The sequence below is a fragment of the Kogia breviceps genome, chromosome 4 (genome assembly GCF_026419965.1).
Source record: "Kogia breviceps isolate mKogBre1 chromosome 4, mKogBre1 haplotype 1, whole genome shotgun sequence".
Taxonomy (NCBI): domain Eukaryota; kingdom Metazoa; phylum Chordata; class Mammalia; order Artiodactyla; family Physeteridae; genus Kogia; species Kogia breviceps.
Window position 1 is genome coordinate 26558038 of NC_081313.1, and position 20028 is coordinate 26578065.

Below are 20028 nucleotides of genomic sequence, written 5' to 3' on the forward strand. Positions count from 1 at the left end.
TTGGGGGTGATTGTGGCCTTATTATGATTTTAGGCAGCCTCTCTGCTAATGGGTGGTGTTGTGTTCCTGTCTTGCTAGTTGTTTGGCATAGAGTGTCCAGCACTGTAGCTTGCTGTTCCTTCAGTGAAGCTGGGTGTTTTTGTTGAGATGGAGATCTCTGGGAGATTTTTGCTGTTTGATATTATGTGGAGCTGGGATGTGTCTTGTGGACCAGTGTCCTGGAGTTGGCTCTCCCACCTCAGAGGCACAGCACTGACTCCTGGCTGCAGCACCAAAAGCCGTTCATTCACACGGCTCAGAATAAAATGGAGAAAAAGTAGAAAGAAAGAAAGAAAGAGGATAAAATAAAATAAAGTAAGATAAAATAAAGTTATTAAAATAAAAAATAATTATTAAGAAAAAAATGTTTTAAAGTAAAAAACAAACAAACAGAAAAAACAACAAAATGGATGGACAGACCCCTAGGACAAATGGTGAAAGCAAAGCTATACAGAGAAACTCTCACATGGAGGCATACACATACATACTCACAAAAAGAGGAAAAGGGGAAAAAATAATATATCTTGCTCTCAAAGTCCACTTCCTCAATTTGGGATGATTTGTTGTCTATTCAGCTTTTCCACCGATGCAGGGTACATCAAGTTGATTGTGGAGATTAATCCGCTGCTCCTGAGGCTGCTGGGAAAAATTTCCTTCTCTTCTTTGTTCGCACAGCTCCCAGGGTTCAGCTTTGGATTTGGCCCTGCCTCTGCCTGTAGGTCGCTGGAGGGCGTCTGTTCTTTGCCCAGACGGGACAGGGTTAAAGGAGAAGCTGATTCGGGGGCTCTGGCTCAGGCCGGGGGTGGGAGGGAGGGGCATGGAGTGCGGTGCGAGCCTGCGGCAGCAGAGGCCAGCAAGACGTTGCACCAGCCTGAGGCGCGCTGTGCGTTCTCCCGGGGAAGTTGTCCGTGGATCACGTGACCCTGGCAGTGGCGGGCTGCACAGCCTCCCGGGAGGGGAGGTGTGGATAGTGACTTGTGCTCGCACACAGGCTTCTTGATGGCGGCAGCAGCGGCCTTAGCGTCTCATGCCCGTCTCTGGGGTCCGCTCTGATAGCCGCAGCTCCGCACCTGTCTCTGGAGCTCCTTTAAGCGGCAGTCTTAATCCCCTCTCCTCGTGCACCAGGAAACAAAGAGGGAAGAAAAAGTCTCTTGCCTCTTCGGCAGCTCCAGACTTTTCCCGGACTCCCTCCTGGCTAGCCGTGGTGCACTAGCCCCTTCAGGCTGATTTCACGCAGCCAACCCCATTCCTCTCCCTCAGATCTGACCGCCGAAGCCCGAGCCTCAGCTCCCTGCCCCGCCTGCCCCGGCGGGTGAGCAGACAAGCCTCTCGGGCTGGTGAGTGCTGGTCAGCATCGATCCTCTGCGGGAATCTCTCCGCTTTGTCCTCTGCACCCCTGTGGCTGTGCTCTCCTCCGTGGCTCCGAAGCTTCCCCCTCCGCCGCCCACAGTCTCCGCCCGCGAAGGGGCTTCTAGTGTGTGGAAACCTTTCCTCCTTCACAGCTCCCTCCCACTGGTGCAGGTCCCTTCCCTATTCTTTTGTCTCTGTTTATTCTTTTTCCTTTTGTCCTACCCAGGTACGTGGGGAGTTTCTTGCCTTTTGGGAGGTCTGAGGTCTTCTGCCAGCGTTCGGTGGGTGTTCTATAGGAGCAGTTCTGCGTGTAGATGTATTTCTGATGTATCTGTGGGGAGGAAGGTGATCTCCGCCTCTTAGTCTTCCGCCATCTTCCCTTTTACCCATGCATTTAAATTTTGATAGATATTACCAAAGTTGTCCTCTAAAGAGGTTTGCCACTTTACATTTTTGCAACAGTGTATGAGATATTTTGTTTTTCTGCATCTCTGTCAACCCTGTATCATCTAACTTTTAAATTATTTTATTTATTTGCATTTCTTTTTATGTCCATAAGCAAAGTTTTGCAGTTTTCTTTATTTGAATTCTGCACCATTCTTGCTGAGTTCATTCTTAGACATTTTATGTTTTTTGGTTGTTATTACATTCATGATCTTTTCCTATTACATTTTTAACTTTAGTTGTTTTATAGAAAACAAGAATTCCACATATTAAATCCTCTGTTCTAATATACATTTTTAATCACTTTCAAATAATAACAATAGTTATTGCTCCATTTTGATAGTTGAATGTTATATTTATCTTTCTTTTCTTACTGCATTGGCAGTAGCTGCTAGAATAATATTATATAACAATGGTAATACTTAATTTCTAATATCTTGTGCGAAGTAGATGTTAAAATATTCTTTATTAAGTGTGGTTTTAAAAATTGGAAGTGAGTGATGAGTGTTATCAAATACATTTTATCTGTACTTTTAATAAATTTCCTAGTATTGAGCCATTATAGTATTCTTGGAATTAAGCATAGTTTGTCAAGAGTTTTTTAGATGTGTTGCTGATTTTAAGTTTTTAGTGTTTTATTTATGATTTTTGAATCTATACTCATGAGATTGGACAGTTTTCTTGCCTTTAGGTGGTATTGTCAGATTTTAATATCAGGTTAATATTAGCTTTATAAAATTAATTGGTACACTTTCCATTGTTTTTATGATCTAGAACAGTTTATATACCATAAGAATATTCCTTGAAATATGGAAACAATTCAACTCTCTATCAGGACCTAACTTCTTTTCAGAGGTAATTTTTGGAAAATTAAAAAACAAATCTATTTTGAAATAATTTTAGATGCACAGAGAACTTAAAACAAAATAGAGTTTGTGTATACCTTTTACCCAGATTCCTCTAATGTTAACAATTTAAATGGGCATAGTACAATTATCAAAATAAGAAAATTAACATTGGGACAATACTACTAACTAAACTACAGGCTTTATTTGAAATTTACCACCTTTCCTCCTAATGCTATTTTTCTGTTCCAGGATCCAATCCATTTAGTTGTGTGTCTTCTTAATCTTCTCCAGTCTGTGATAGTTCTTCAACCTTTCCTTGTTATTTATGACGTGACACTTTGGATAAGTCTGTTATTTTGTAGACTGTCTCTCAATTTGGATTTATCTGGTGTTTTCAAATGATAAGTTGAGTTTACACATTTTTGGCAAGAATACTACAAAAGTGGTGCTGTGTCCTTCTCAATGCAAAATATGCGTGCATAAGAAGTCATGTATATGTATACACATATGTATGTGGCTTATTATTGGGTTTATGTATATATGACTTATTGTTGGTGATTTTGGGGACAACTTTTTTTTTTTTTTTTTGTGGTACGTGGGCCTCTCACCACTGTGGCCTCTCCCATTGCGGAGCACAGGCTCCGGATGTGCAGGCTCAGCGGCCATGGCTCATGGGCCCAGCCGCTTGGCGGCATGTGGGATCTTCCCGGACTGGGGCACGAACCCGCATCTCCCGCAAAGGCAGGCGGACTTGCAACCACTGCGCCACCAGGGAAGTTCCTGGGACAACTTTTTAAAACTTATTTTTCCATTAGTTCAGTTTTTCTTCTTGAAAACTGAATTGCATGGAGTTATACAATGTGCTCTGATACAATCTACCAAGTATCTTTGGTTTTTCTTTTTTTTTTAATTTTTAAAAATTTATTTATTTTAATTTAAAAAACTTTTTACTTTACATTGGAGTATAGTTGATTAACAATGTGGTGATAATTTCAGGTATACAGCATAGTGATTCAGTTATACATATACATGTGCCTATTCTTTTTCAAATTCTTTTCCCATTTAGGTTGTTACATAATACTGAGCAGAGTTCCCTGTGCTGTACAGTAGGTCCTTGTTGGTTATACATTTTAAATATAGCGGTGTGTGCATGTCAATCCCAAACTCAGCAACTATCCCTTCCCCCCACCCTTTCTTTCTGATAACCATAAGTTCGTTTTCTAAGTCTGTGAGTCTGTTGCTGTTTTGTAAATAAGTTCATTTGTATCATTTCTTTTTTAGATCCTGCATATAAGCGATATCATATGATATTTCTCTTTCTCTGTCTGACTTACTTCACTCAGTATGACGATCTCTAGGTCCATCCGTGTTGCCGCAAAGGGTATTATTTCATCCTTTTTAATGAATGAGTAATATGCCATTGTATATATGTGCCATATCTTCTTTATCCATTCCTCTGTCGATGGACATTTAGGTTGCTTCCATGTCTTGGCTATTGTAAACAGTGCTGCAATGAACATTGGGGTGCATGTATCCTTTCAGACCATGTTTTTCTCTGTATATATGCCTAGGAGTGGGATAGAGGGATCATATGATAGTCCTATTTTCAGTTTTTTTTTTTTTTGTGTGTGTGTGATACACGGGCCTCTCACTGCTGCGGCCTCTCCCGTTGCGGAGCACAGGCTCTGGATGCGCAGGCCCAGCGGCCATGGCTCACGGACCCAGCCGCTCGGCGGCACGCGGGATCCTCCCGGACTGGGGCACGAACCCGTGTCCCCTGCATCGGCAGGTGGACTCTCAACCACTGCGCCACCAGGGAAGCCCCTATTTTTAGTTTTTTAAGGAAGCTCCATACTGTTCTCCACAGTGGCTGTACAAATTTACATTCCCACCAACGGTGTGGGAGGGTTCCCTTCTCTTCACACCCTCTCCAGCATTTATTGTTTGTAGATTTTTGATGATAGCTGTTTTGACTGGTGTGATGTGATATCTCACTGTAGTTTTGATTTGCATTTCTCTAATAATTAGCGATGTTGAACGTCTTTTCATGTGACTCTTGCCATCTGTATGTCTTCTTTGGAGAAATGTCTTTTTAGGTCTTCTACCCATGTTTTGATTGGGTTGTTTGTTTTGATGATATTAAGCTGCTTGAGCTGTTTGTAAATTTTGGAGACTAATCCCTTTTTGGTTACATCATTTGCAAATATTTTCTCCCAATCTGTGGGTTGTCTTTTTGTTTTATTTATGGTTTCCTTTGCTGTGCAAAAGCTTTTGAGTTAAATTAGGTCCCATTTGTTTATTTTTATTTTTATTTCCATGACTCTGGGAGACAGATCAAAAAAGATCTTGCTGCAGTTTATGTCAGAGAGTGTTCTGCCTATGTTTTCTCTAAGAGTTTTATAGTGTTCAGTCTTACATTTAGGTCTTTAATCCATTTTGAGCTTATTTTTGTGTATGGTGTTAAAGAGTGTTCTAATTTCATTTTTTTTACATGTAGCTGTCCAGTTTTCCCAGCGCCATTTATTAAAGAGACTGTCTTTCCCCCATTGTATAGTCTTGACTCCTTTGTTGTAGACTAATTGACCATAGGAGTGTGGGTTTATTTCTGGGCTTTCGATCCTATGCCATTGATCTATATTTCTATTTTTGTGCCGGTACCATACTGTTTTTAAAAAATTTTTATTTATTTTTGGCTGCATTGGGTCTTCATTGCTGTGTGTGGTCTTTCTCTAGTTGCGGTGAGTGGGGGCTACTCTTCATTGCAGTGTGCAGGTTTCTGATCATGGTGGCTTCTTTTGTTGTGGAGCATGGGCTGTAGGATCACGGGCTCAGTAGTTGTGACTTGCAGGCTGTAGAGCACAGGTTCAGTAGTGTGGTGCATGGGCCTAGTTGCCCTACGGTATGTGGGATCTTCCGGGACCAGGGCTAGAACCTGTGTCCCCTGTGTTGGCAGGCGGATTCTTAACCACTGTGCCACCAGGGAAGCCCAGTACCATACTGTTTTGATGACTATAGCTTTGTAATATAGTCTGAAGTCAGGAAGCCTGATTCTTCCAGCTCTGTTTTCTTTCTCAAGATTGCTTTAGCTATTCAGGGTCTTTTGTGTCTCCACAAACATTTTAAGATTTTTTTGTTCTAGTTCTGTGAAAAATGCCATTGGTAATTTGATAAGGATTGCAATGAATCTGCAGATTCCCTTGGGTAGTATTGTCATTTTGACAGTATGGATTCTTCCAATCCAAGAACATGGTATATCTTTCCATCTGTTTGTGTCTTCTTCTATTTCTTTCATCAGCATCTTATAGTTTTCAGAGTACAGGTCTTTTGTCTCCTTAGGTAGGTTTATTCCTAAGTAATTTATTCTTTTTGATGTGATGGTAAGTGGGATTGTTTCTTGAATTTCTCTTTCTGATCTTTTGTTGTTAGTGTATAGGAATGCAACAGATTTCTGTGTATTAATTAATTTTGTAACTTGAAACTTTACCAATTCATTGATGAGCTCTAGTAGTTTTCTGGTACCATCTTTGGGATTTTCTATGTATAGTATTATGTCATCTGCAAACAGTGACAGTTTAACTTTTCTTTTCCAATTTGGATTCCTTTTATTTATTTTTCTTCTCTGATTGCCATAGCTAGGACTTCCAAAATTATGTTGAATAAAAGTGGTGAGAGTGGATATCCTTGTCTTGTTCCTGATCTTAGAGAAAATGCTTTCAGCTTTTCTCCATTGAGTATGATATTAGCTGTAGGTTTGTCATATATGGCCTTTATTATGTTGAGGTATATTCCCTCCATGCCCACTTTCTATAGAGTTTTTATCATAAATGGGGCTGGATTTTGTCAAAAGCTTTTTCTGCATCTATTGTGATCATATGGTTTTTATTCTTCAATTTGTTGGTGTGGTGTATCACACTGATTGATTTGTGAATTTTGAAAAATCCTCGCATCCCTGGGATAAATCCCACTTGATTATGGTGTATGATCCTTTTAATGTATTGTTGGATTCAGATTGCTAGTATTTTGTTGAGGATTTTTACATCTATGTTCATCAGTGATATTGGCCTCTAATTTTTTTTTTTTTGTAACATCTTTGTCTGGTTTTGGTATCAGGGTGATGGTGAGCTCATAGAATGAGTTTGGGAGTTTTCCTTCCTCTGCAATTTTTTGGAACAGTTTTAGAATGATAGGTGTTAGCTCTTCTCTAAATGTTTGATAGAATTCACCTGTGAAGCCATCAGGTCCTGGGCTTTTGTTTGTTGGGAGTTTTTAAATAACAGTTTCAATTTCAGTGCTTGTGACTGGTCTGGTCACATTTCTGTTCTTCCTGGTTCAGTCTTGGGAGATTGTATCTTTCTTAGAATTTGTCCATTTCTTCCATGTTTTCCATTTTATTGGCATACAGTTGCTTATAGTAGTGTCTCATGAACCTTTGTATTTCTGTGGTGTCAGGGTTTTTTGATTATATCCCCTTTCTTTTCCCTTTTATAGCCTGGTTGCTTAGGCTTTGAGCTCGGCTGTCAGCCTGCCTGAGAGTCTGTGCCATGTACTAGCTCTTGGCAAATTGACATAACCCTGCCCTTCCCCTGCAAGTCTTAGTTTCTTCTAATGATAATAATAGTACTTATCTCATGGCATCAGGCTGAGTAATAAATGAGGTGGTGTATGTGAGAGACACAGAAAACTTCTTGGAACATGATGAGTGTTTAGTAAATGTTCACTATATTTACTATTAATTTTAGTTTACTTTGACCATTACATATAGTATGTTAAAAATGATGTTAAGTTTGTACATTTTCTTGCGGTGCAGTTTTTTTTTTAAACATCTTTATTGGAGTATAACTGTTTTAAAATAGTGTGTTAGTTTTTCCTTTACAACAAAGTGAATCAGTTATACATATACATATGTTCCCATATCTCTTCCCTCTTGCATCACCCTCTCTCCCACCCTCCCTATCCCACCCCTCTAGGTGGTCACAAAGCACAGAGGTGATCTCCCTGTGCTATGTGGCAGCTTCCCACTAGCTATCTAATTTACATTTGATAGTGTATATATGTCCCTGCCACTCTCTCACTTCGTCACAGCTTACCCTTCCCCCTCCCCATATCCTCAAGTCCATGCTCTAGTAAGTCTGTGTTTTATTCCCGTCCTACCGCTAATCTCTTCATGACATTTTTTTCCCCTTAGAGTCCATATATATGTGTTAGCATACGGTATTTGTTTTTCTCCTTCTGACTTACTTCACTCTGTATGACAGACTGCAGGTCCATCCACCTCATTATAAATAACTCAGTTTCATTTCTTTTTATGGCTGAGTAATATTCTATTGTATATATGTGCCACATCTTCTTTATCCATTCATCTGTTGATGGACACTTAGGTTGCTTCCATGTCCTGGCTATTGTAAATAGAGCTGCAATGAACATTTTGGTACATGAGTCTTTTTGAATTATGGTTTTCTCAGGGTATATGCCCAGTAGTGGGATTGCTGGGTTGTATGGTAGTTCTATTTGTAGTTTTTTAAGGAACCTCCATACTGTTCTCCATGGTGGCTGTATCAATTAACATTCCCACCAGCAGTGCAAGAGGGTTCCCTTTTCTCCACACCCTCTCCAGCATTTATTGTTTCTAGAGTTTTTTTTTTTTTTTTTTTTTTTTTTTTTTTTTTGCGGTACGCGGGCCTCTCACTGCTGTGGCCTCTCCCTTTGCAGAGCGCAGGCTCCGGATGCACAGGCTCAGCGGCCATGGCTCACGGGCCCAGCAGCTCCGCGGCATGTGGGATCTTCCCAGACTGGGGCACGAACCCGTGTCTCCTGCATCGGCAGGCGGACTCTCAACCACTGCGCCACCAGGGAAGCCCCTCTAGAGTTTTTGATGATGGCCAATCTGACCAGTGTGAGATGATATCTCATTGTAGTTTTGATTTGCATTTCTCTAATGATTAATGATGTTGAGCATTCTTTCCTGTGCTTGTTAGCAATCTGTATATCTTCTTTGGAGAAATGTCTATTTAGTTCTTCTGCCCATTTTTGGATTGGGTTGTTTGTTTTTTTGATATTGAGCTGCATGAGTTGCTTATAAATTTTGGAGATTAATCCTTTGTCAGTTGCTTCATTTGCAAATATTTTCTCCCTTTCTGAGGGTTGTCTTTTGGTCTTGTTTATGGTTTCCTTTGCTGTGCAAAAGCTTTTAAGTTTCATTAGGTCCCATTTGTTTATTTTTGTTTTTATTTCCATTTCTCTAGGAGATGGGTCAAAAAGGATCTTGCTGTGATTTATGTCGAAGAGTGTTCTGCCTATGTTTTCCTCTAAGAGTTTGATAGTGTCTGGCCTTACATTTAGGTCTTTAACCCATTTTGAGTTTATTTTTGTGTGTGGTGTTAGGGATTGTTCTAATTTCATACTTTTACATGTAGCTGTCCAGTTTTCCCAGCACCATTTATTGAAGAGGCTGTCTTTTCTCCACTGTATATCCTTCCCTCCTTTATCAAAGATAAGGTGACCATATGTGTGTGGGTTTATCTCTGGGCTTTCTATCCTGTTCCATTGATCTATATTTCTGTTTTTGTGCCACTACCATACTGTCTTGATTACTGTAGCCTTGTAGTAGAGTCTGAAGTCAGGGAGCCTGATTCCTCCAGCTCCATTTTTCTTTCTCAGGATTGCTTTGGCTATTCGGGGTCTTTTGTGTTTCCATACAAATTGTGAAATTTTTTGTTCTAGTTCTGTGAAAAATGCCAGGGGTAATTTGATAGGGATTGCATTGAATCGGTAGATTGCTTTGGGTAGTATAGTCATTTTCACAATGTTGATTCTTCCAGTCCAAGAACGTGGTATATTTCTCCACCTATTTGTATCATCTTTAATTTCTTTCATCAGTGTCTTATAGTTTTCTGCATACAAGTCTTTTGTCTCCTTAGGTAGGTTTATTCCTAGATATTTTATTCTTTTTGTTGCAATGGTAAATGGGAGTGTTTTCTTAATTTCACTTTAAGATTTTTCCATCATTAGTGTATAAGAATGCCAGAGATTTCTGTGCATTAATTTTGTATCCTGCAAATTTACCGAATTCATTGATTAGCTCTAGTAGTTTTCTGGTAGCATCCTTAGGATTCTCTATGTATACTATCACGTCATCTTCAAACAGTGACAGCTTTACTTCTTCTTTTCTGATTTGGATTCCTTTTATTTCTTTTTCTTCTCTGATTGCTGTGGCTAGAACTTCCAAAACTATGTTGAATAAGAGTGGTGAGAGTGGGCAACCTTGTCTTGTTCCTGATCTTAGTGGAAATGGTTTCAGTTTTTCACCATTGAGAATGATGCTAGCTGTGGGTTTGTCATATATGGCCTTTATTATGTTGAGGCAAGTTCCCTGTATGCCTACTTTCTGCAGGGTTTTTATCATAAATGAGTGTTGAATTTTGTCAAAAGCTTTCTCTGCATCTATTGAGATGATCATATGGTTTTTCTCCTTCAATTTGTTGATATGGTGTATCACCTTGATTGATTTGCGTATATTGAAGAATCCTTGCATTCCTGGAATAAACCCCACTTGATCATGGTGTATGATCCTTTTAATGTGCTGTTGGATTCTGTTTGCTGATATTTTGTTGAGGATTTTTGCATCTATGTTTATCAGTGATATTGGCCTGTAGTTTTCTTTCTTTGTGACGTCTTTGTCTGGTTTTGGTATCAGGGTGATGGTGGCCTCATAGAATGAGTTTGGGAGTGTTCCTCCCTCTGCTATCTTTTGGAAGAGTTTGAGAAGGATAGGTGTTAGCTCTTCTCTAAATGTTTAATAGAATTCGCCTGTGAAGCCGTCTGGTCCTGGGCTTTTGTTTGTTGGAAGATGTTTAATCACAGTTTATATTGCAGTGCTTGTGATTGGTCTGTTCATATTTTCTATTTCTTCCTGGTTCAGTCTTGGCAGGTTGTGCATTTCTAAGAATTTGTCCATTTTTTCCAGGTTGTCCATTTTATTGGCATACAGTTGCTTGTAGTAATCTCTAATAATCTTTTGTATTTCTGCAGTGTCAGTTGTTACATCTCCTTTTTCATTTCTAATTCTATTGATTTGAGTCTTCTCCCTTTTATTCTTGATGAGTCTGGCTAATGGTTTATCAATTTTATTTATCTTCTCAAAGAACCAGCTTTTAATTTTATTGATCTTTGCTATTGTTTCCTTCACTTCTTTTTCATTTATTTCTGAGCTGATCTTTCTGATTTCTTTCCTTCTGCTAAATTTGGGGTTCTTTTGTTCTTCTTTCTCTAATTGCTTTAAGTGCAAAGTTAGGTTGTTTATTCGAGATGTTTCCTGTTTCTTAAGGTATGATTGTATTTCTATAAACTTGCCTCTTAGAACTGCTTTTGCTGTATCCCATAGGTTTTGGGTCGTCGTGTCTCCATTGTCATTTGTTTCTAAGTATTTTTTGATTTCCTCTTTGATTTCTTCAGTGCTCACTTCGTTATTAAGTAGTGTATTGTTTAGCCTCCATGTGTTTGCATTTTTTACAGATCTTTTCCTGTAATTGATATCTAGTCTCATAGTGTTGTGGTTGGAAAAGATACTTGATACGATTTCAATTTTCTTAAATTTGCCAAGGCTAGATTTGTGACCCAATATATGATCGATCCTGGAGAATGTTCCATGAGCACTTGAGAAAAATGTGTATTCTGTTGTTTTTGGATGGAATGTCCTATAAATATCAATTAAGTCCATCTTGTGTAATGTATCATTTAAAGCTTGTGTTTCCTTATTTATTTTCATTTTGGATGATCTGTCCATTGGTGAAAGTGGGGTGTTAAAGTCCCCTACTATAATTGTGTTACTGTCGATTTCCCCTTTTAAGGCTGTTAGTATTTGCCTTATGTATTGGGGTGCTCCTATGTTGGGTGCATAAATATTTACAATTGTTATATTTTCTTCATGGATCGATCCCTTGATCATTATGTAGTGTCCTTCTTTGTCTCTTGTAATAGTCTTTATTTTAAAGTCTATTTTGTCTGATATGAGAATTGCTACTCCAGCTTTCTTCTGATTTCCATTTGCATGGAATATCTTTTTCCATCCCCTTACTTTCAGTCTGTATGTGTCCCTAGGTTTGAAGTGGGTCTCTTGTAGACAGCATATATATGGGTGTTGTTTTTGTATCCATTCAGCCAGTTTGTGTCTTTTGGTGGGAGCATTTAATCCATTTACATTTAAGGTAATTATCAATATGTATGTTCCTATTACCATTTACTTAATTGTTTCAGGTTGTTCTTGTAGGTCTTTTCCTTCTCTTGTGTTTCTTGCCTAGAGACGTTCCTTTAGCATTTGTTATAAAGGTGGTTTGGTGGTGCTGAACTCTCCCAGCTTTTGCTTGTCTGTAAAGGTTTTAATTTCTCCATCAAATCTGAATGAGATCCTTGCTGGGTAGAGTAATCTTGGTTGTAGGTTTTTTTCCTTCATCACTTTAAGTATGTCCTGCCACTCCCTTCTGGCTTGTAGAGTTTCTGCTGAAAGATCAGATGTTAACCTTATGGGGATTCCCTTGTGTGTTATTTGTTGTTTTTCACTTGCTGCTTTTAATATGTTTTCTTTGTATTTAATTTTTGACAGTTTGATTAATATGTTTCTTGGCATGTTTCTCTTTGGGTTTATCCTGTATGGGACTCTCTGTGCTTCCTGGAATTGATTGACTATTTCCTTTCCTATATTAGGGAAATTTTCAACTATAATCTCTTCAAATATTTTCTCAGTCCCTTTCTTTTTCTCTTCTTCTTCTGGGACCCCTATAATTCAAATGTTGGTGCGTTTAATGTTGTCCCAGAGGTCTCTGAGACTGTCCTCAGTTCTTTTCATTCTTTTTTCTTTCTTCTGCTCTGCAGTAGTTATTTCCACTATTTTATCTTCCAGGTCACTTATCCGTCCTTCTGCCTCAGTTATTCTGCTATTGATCCCATCTAGAGTATTTTTCATTTCATTTATTGTGTTGTTCATCGTTGCTTGTTTCCTCTTTAGTTCTTCTAGGTCCTTGTTAAATGTTTCTTGCATTTTCTCTATTCTGTTTCCAAGATTTTGGATCATCTTTACTATCATTTTTCTGAATTCTTTTTCAGGTAGACTGCCTATTTCCTCTTCATTTGTTAGGTCAGGTGGGTTTTTACCTAGCTCCTTCATCTGCTGTGTGTTTTTCTGTCTTTTCATTTTGCTTATCTTACTGTGTTTGGGGTCTCCTTTTCACAGGCTGCAGTTTCGTAGTTCCCGTTGTTTTTGGTGTCTGTCCGCAGTGGCTGAAGTTGGTTCAGTGGGTTGTGTAGGCTTCCTGGTGGAGGGGACTAGTGCCTGTGTTCTGGTGGATGAGGCTGGATCTTGTCTTTCTGGTGGGCAGGTCCACGTCTGGTGGTGTGTTTGGGGATGTTGGTAGCCTTATTATGATTTTAGGCAGCCTCTCTGCTAATGGATGGGGCTGTAGACCTGTCTTGCTCTTTGTTGGGGATAGGGTGTCCAGCACTGTTCGTTGCTGTTCCTTGAGTGAAGCTGGGTGTTGTTGTTGAGATGGAGATCTCTGGGAGATTTTCGCCGTCTGATATTACGTGGAGCTGGGAGGTCTCTTGTGGACTAGTGTCTTGAGGTTGGTTCTCCCACCTTAGAGACACCGCCCTGGTGCCTGGCTGGGGCACCAAGAGCCTTTAATCCACACGGCTCAAAATAAAAGGGAGAAAAAATAGAAAGGAAAGAAAAGGAAGGGAGGAAGGAAGGACGGAGGGAGGGAAGGAAGGAAGAAAGGAAGGAGGAAATGAAGGAAGGAAGAAAGCAAGAAGGAAGGAAGGAAGGTGGAGAGGAAGAAAGGGAGGAAGGAAGAGAGGAAGGGAGGAAAGAAGGGAGGAAAGAAGGGGGAAGGAAGGAAGAAAGGAGGGAAGGAGGGAAGAAAGGAAGAAAGAAAGGGAGAAGACAGAGTGGGATAAAGTATATTTATTAAAATAAAAAATAATTATTAAGAAGAAAAATTTCCTTTAAAAAAAAAAAATAGAAAAACGGGTCAGTCTAACCCTAGGACAGATGGTGAAAGCAAGGGTATACAGACAAAGTCTCACACAGCAGCACACAAAAAGAAAAAAGGGGGAAAATAATAGTATATCTTGCTCCCAAAGTCCACCTCCTCAACTTGGGATGATTTGTTGTCTATTCAGGTTTTCCACAGATGCAGGGCACTTAAAGTTGATTGTGGAGCTTTAATCCGCCGCTTCTGAGGCTGCTGGGAGAGACCTCCCCCTCTCCTCTCTGTTCGCACAGCTCCTGGGGTTCAGCTTTGGACTTGGTCCTGCCTCTGCGTGTAGGTCGTCCGAGGGCGTCTGCCCTTTGCTCAGACAGGACGATGTTAAAGGAGCAGTTGATTCGGGGGCTCTGGCTCACTCAGGCCAGGGGGAGGGAGGGGCACGGAGGCGGGGCGAGTCCTCGACGTCAGAGGCCGGCGTGACGCTGCACCGGCCCGAGGCGCGCCGCGCGCTCTCCCGGGGAAGCTGTCCCTGAATCCCGGGACCCTGGCAGTGGCGGGCTGCACGGGCTCCCGGGAGGGCCGGTGTGGAGAGTGACCTGTGCTCACACACAGGCCTCTTGGTGGCGGCAGCAGCAACCTTAGCGTCCCACACCCGTCTCTACTGTCTGTGCCAAGAGCCGCAGCTCGCGCCCGTTTCTGGAGCTCCTCTACGCGGTGCTCTTACTCCCCTCACCTCACGCCCGAGGAAGCAAAGAGGCAAGAAAAAGTCTCTTGTCTCTTCGGCAGCTCCGCGCCCGTTTCTGGGGCTCCTTTAAGCGGCGTGCTTAATCCCCTCTCCTCGCGCCCAGGAAGCAAAGAGGGAAGAAAAGGTCTCTTGCCTCTGCGGCAGCTCCAGACTTCAACCGGACTCCCTCCCGGCCAGCCGTGGCGCACTACACCTTCAGGCTGTTTTCACTCTGCCAACTCCAGAGCTTTCCCTGGGATCCGACTGAAGCCGGAGCCTCAGCTCCCGGCCCCGCCCGCCCCGGCGGGTGAGCAGACAAGCCTCTCGGGCTGGTGAGTGCCTGTCAGCACCGATCCTCTGCGGGAATCTCTCCGCTTTGCCCTCTGCACCCGGTTGCTGCGCTCTCCTCCGCGGCTCCGAAGCTTCCCCCTCCGCCGCCCACAGTCTCCGCCCGTGAAGGGGCTTCTAGTGTGTGGGAGTCTTTCCTCCTTCACGGCTCCCTCCCACTGGTGTAGGTCCCGTCCCTATTCTTTGTCTCTGTTTATTCTGTTTTTTTTTGCCCTACCCAGGTATGTGGGGAGTTTCTTGCCTTTTGGGATGTCCGAGGTCTTCTGCCAGCGTTCGGTGGGTGTTCTGTAGGAGAGGTTCCACGTGTAGATGTATTTCTGATGTCTCTGTGAGGAGGAAGGAGATCTCCGCGTCTTACTCTTCCGCCATCTTTAAGCCGTCTGTGGTGCAGTTTTATAGCTTGATTTAGGCCATGCATTTTTTTGTTACCAAATTAGTCAACTTTTATCTAGGACATCCTAAGGACCTGGGTGCATTAGGAATTATATCTGCCTGCGAATAACCAAGACGTCCAGCTATAGTAATTTAAACAAATGTAGAGGTTTATTCTCTCAACTGTAAGAAGTGCAGAGGTGGGCAGTCTGGGTCAGAATGATGGTTCCATAATGTCATCGGGGATCCAAGCTTCTTCTTCTTTTCTGCTCCCTCAGTCCTAGTGAATGGCATCCATCCTCAAGGTCATGAGATAGTGGCTAGGATTCCAGGGATTGTGTCTTAATTCTAGGCAAGACAGAAGGGGAAAGATGAGAGGCAAAAAGAGATCCTTTTCAGTTGACTCAGTTCTGTTTGAAGGGCTCTCTGGAAGCCCCACTCATTAACTTTCGCTTACGTATCATTTGCTACCCGTGGTTGGGAGGGGGGCCGGGAAATGTGTGCTTTGAGCTGGGCTCACTGCTACCCCACATCAATTCAGGAATCTGTTACTAAGGGAGTAACAGAGAGAATGGATGGGAGAATGGATGCAGGGAGGTTTGCCGCAGACCCTGAAGCACTTTTCCTCTTCAGAGTGGAAGCAGTAAATAGAATCTTATGGCAGGCACGGTGACCTAGACCAAGGTTCTGGTGTCTGTCACTCATAAAGGACTTTCTCTGAGATTTTCATACTCTTAAGAATTAGGTATATGTTCATGAAAAGTTCTCCAACATCCTCCTCTCTCCGTGCTTCCTCACATCAAAGTCTACACCAGTTCTAGAAAAAGGCTCTGTTTTAAATAATACTTGAGATTGGTTTTTTAAGAAAACATATTGATAGTGTGTCCATATTTACTGATTATTAGATTGTCTTGGTGAGTACTCAGAAAAATTCGCAGATCTGCCCCAGTTACATTGTTACAGGAGTTCTGAATATATTATGAGAGAATTCAAGTGATGGAAAATAAGATTGAAAGGATAGGTTTTAAAAAAAATCCATGGGCTTCCCTGGTGGCGCGGTGGTTGAGCGTCCGCCTGCCGATGCAGGGGACGCGGGTTCGTGCCCCGGTTCGGGAAGATCCCACGTGCCGCGGAGCGGCTGGGCCCGTGGGCCGTGGCCGCTGGGCCTGAGCATCCGGAGCCTGTGCTCTGCAACGGGAGGGGCCGCAACAGTGAGAGGCCCACGTACTGGAAAAAAAAAAAAAAAAAAAATCCAGAGTGAAGATGATATATATTGCGCTGCAGAGTTTTGAATAGCACCTGTTGGCATTTTCATGCACTGGCATTATGTTCTTTGGATGTAAGTTAGGTGGAAAGTCATTTGTGTGATCTTGTCTGGGACTGTAAGGTTATTGTAGAGCTTCCCTGACTTCCTGAGAACACAGAGGCACTCATTAAGGTGAGGATGGGAGTATTCCAGGGCTGGTCATGCACATAAATTACTTGACTCACTAAAAGTAGAAAAATGGCATGAAAACTGGGGAAGGGTTGGATTTATATTTTGCTCTTAAAGTGATATATTCATGTTATAGTCAGTTTAGGGTAATGAGAAAAGAGAAAGTATTCTCACACAATCTTTCAACTGTAACAGTTGTTAAACCACGTTTAGACACTTCTTCTTCTGATCTTTCTTCCTCTGTTACTTTTATTTTTAACATTCTTGTCCTCCACTGAATCTGAAGTTTTAAATCTTCGAGCACACCAAACTTTGATGGGATGGATGAGGAACAGGCACAGCACTGGAGTTTGGAGGCTGGCTTGCCCTTCTATCCTGCTTCTATTTATTAACCAAGTGACTTCCGGCATGTTAATCTCCTTGAGCCTCAGTTTCCTTATCTGCAAGATGGGGATCATACTTAAATACTCCTCATAGAGTTTTCATTAGGATTAAAGAATGAAATGCTCCAGGCAAAGCCGTTGACAATGGCATCACTCAGTAAGTGGTGCTGTTATCACTGGTGGGAGAATCTGGACCAGCCTAGCTCAAGGCAAGCAGGTAACTCCTGGGTATTTGGAGAGGTCGGGGTGAGGCAGGGTGGCCAATGCTTTTGTCTCACTTAATTGGCTTCCAGAGGTCAAGAGCCACGTACTCTGCAGCCAGCCCAGGTGTACTCCAGGCATCATTTTTTGGATGTAGTCTGTGATGTCTCAGCTCGTCATTCAGCGCACATTTACCGAAGGCTTTCTATGTGCTGGGTCCCTGGGAAGTGCTGAGAGCTGCAGGATGACACAGCTTTCCTGGTACTGCCGGCTCTCACCAGCTCCCTGGCTGCAGGATTGCCAAGCACAGGGCTTGGTGCTGAGCAGGTTATCTCCTCTTTCACACATTTTCTGTACCCTTCTCACTCTTACATGCAAGCTTGGGGCTCCATGATGTTTAAAACCAAACAGAACAAAGAAAGCAAATTCACTTTCCCTTATTCCTGAAACAACTGCAAGAATCACCTTCTCTTCCCCACTTCTCATTAGCTGACTTCTTTCTCCTCTTCTTAATCCCTTGTTCAGGACCATTGTAAGGGTATGACAACAAGACCCACCACTCCTCTGAGAGTGTTAGGTCACCGCTGACCTTCTCATCACCAAAGCCATCCGCCTTAGTGCAGACCGTGCCTACATGCCTCTAAAGCAGTGCTGTCCAGGGGAACTTTCTATGATGCTGGCTGTGTTCTACTCTGTGTTGCCCAGTACAGGAGCCACTGGCCACAGGTGACCATCGCACATTTAAAATGTGGCCAGTGCGAGTGAGAAACTGAAATTTTAATTTTATTTAATCTTGAGTAATTGAAATGTAAGTAACCACACATGGAGCTAGTGGCTGCTATGGTAGAGCTATATACAACTCTAGCCCTTGCCGGATTGTTTCGGTCCATTTCTTCCTGGAAACGCTGTTTTTCTTAGCGTTGGTGGCAGAGCATTCTTTGGGCTTTCTCTTAGCTCTTCTGTCTCCTCTTAGTTCTCTGCCCACTAAAAACAGTGCCCCCAAAGTGTGTGCGCTCACCCTCCGCCCTCTCCTTCTGGGTGCTAAGTGTAAGACATGTGAACGTGACATCTAGCACTTTCTCTGGCTCTTAATCCTCTTGCTGGCTTCAGACCCCTCTTTCCATCCCCAGCCTGGTGCTGCCACTTGGGCCCTCTGTAGTCAGTCACCTTGGATTGACCATGACCCTAACTGAAATCACTGTCATTTCCGTGTCCACCGAACCCCTCCTCCCCCCTCTGGCTCTGCTATTTCTTCTGACAACCATTTGCTTTCCCTGTCTGGCATCATTGGTGACGCGCGTCCCTCTCGGCTGTCGTTCACTCCCTCACTCTTGTAGAGTCTTCAGATTCCTCTTGCACAGCCCTCAAGGGCCCTCCCTCTTTTTGTGATTATAAAAGCAGTAAATATACTGCTGAAAATTTGCTAAAGTCATAACAACACATAAAAAAGGAAAAGAAAAGAAAAGAGGCCTGTAATTCGAACCACCCGGAGAACCATGTTCAATGTTTTGCGGGGTGTGACTTCCCACATATAACCTCTGGTAACCCCTTGCCTGGATTACTGTGTCTGTGAACCCTCAGAGTCTCCTCAGTCTAATCCATTGCTGTTTCCCAAGGCATGAGTCTGATCATGTCATTCTTCTGTTCCGCTCGTAAATCTCCAGAGGCACCCAGTGTCTGTTGAATTAAACTTGTCCCCACTGATGGGGTATCATGCCAAGCCGACCTCTGCTTTTCCAAGGGTTCAGTGGCCCCGAGAGGTTACTGACACGGTACAATAAGAAACACACACAAAGCAGGAAGTCATAGTATTGGTTATGGTTGTGACTAGATACCTATTTAGTTTGGCTTACATTTACTAAGCACTTTTGTTTCCATTCTTCTTTCTTTCTTTTTTAAAATTTTTGTTTGTTTTTATTTTCTGGCCATGCCACACGGCAGTGTGGGATCTTAGTTCCCTGACCAGGGATCAAACCCATGCCCCCTGACCACTGGACTGCCAGGGAAGTCTCTTCATTCTTTTTTTCTAGAAAACGAAACTCCCAGATCATTACCTTTTAGATTGTGGTAGACAGATTTATTGGACTGTATTTCACTTCTTTCAAAATTAAAAAAAAAAGTTTTTTCCATATTAATAACTAAGATAGTTGCTATTTCCAGTTCTATGTGTATTTTCTAATTACACAGTATAATACCCTATGGGTTATTTCCTTTCTTGTGCCCGGAGGGGACTCTTACCCAAAGCCGAGAAACTCTGGCCCTCTTTGCCTAAGAAACACCATTCCTGCTGATTCTTGATACCTCGAGTCAATTAAAAAAGAATCAATATACATGGATTGAACACCTAGAAGAAATGGGTTCCTTCATGGGTTGAAGATGGACATTCTTAGAATTTGGGGTCTTGCTGGCAAATGGATTTGGCCCCTTGACAAAAGGCCGCGTTGTTCATGTCTTGAGCACCCAGAGGGCTTGGCCCTCGCCGATGACAGTGCCACACAGCTCACTTGCCCTCTGAGCAAGCACCGGCATAGCTGTGGCCTCACTGGTGTTTGGGAGGTTTCATAGTGGAGGAGGAGGAGGAGGACTTCATCAAGTTTTGTTCAGTGGCTTGAAATTTAATCTTGTGCTCATTGCGAATGGATCTAGCCCTTAATGAATTCTGTCCTTGGCTCTGTCTTATTTATCTTTTAACAGCTCCCTGGCACATACTAAGCAATTAATAAATGGCTGCTATTATTAGGATTATGATTAAACAGATGCCTCCACAAACAAATTCTTTGTCTCCGCCTTTTCTCATGCTCCAGACAGAGGTTCCCAGCTGCCCACTGGATGTCATACACATTTGCATGTCTGCCCGTGCCGTAGATTCTGCCAAGCATGCTTTTCCATCCTCTTCTCCTCTTAT

The 20028-nt window shown here is 42.2% G+C and overlaps 1 protein-coding gene across 2 annotated transcripts in view; it reads left to right on the plus strand.

The window, feature by feature from the left end:
* Positions 1-20028, plus strand: part of NPR3 (natriuretic peptide receptor 3) — an 85545-nt gene that overhangs the window by 19486 nt on the left and 46031 nt on the right. The gene's annotated exons all lie outside the window — the stretch shown is intronic.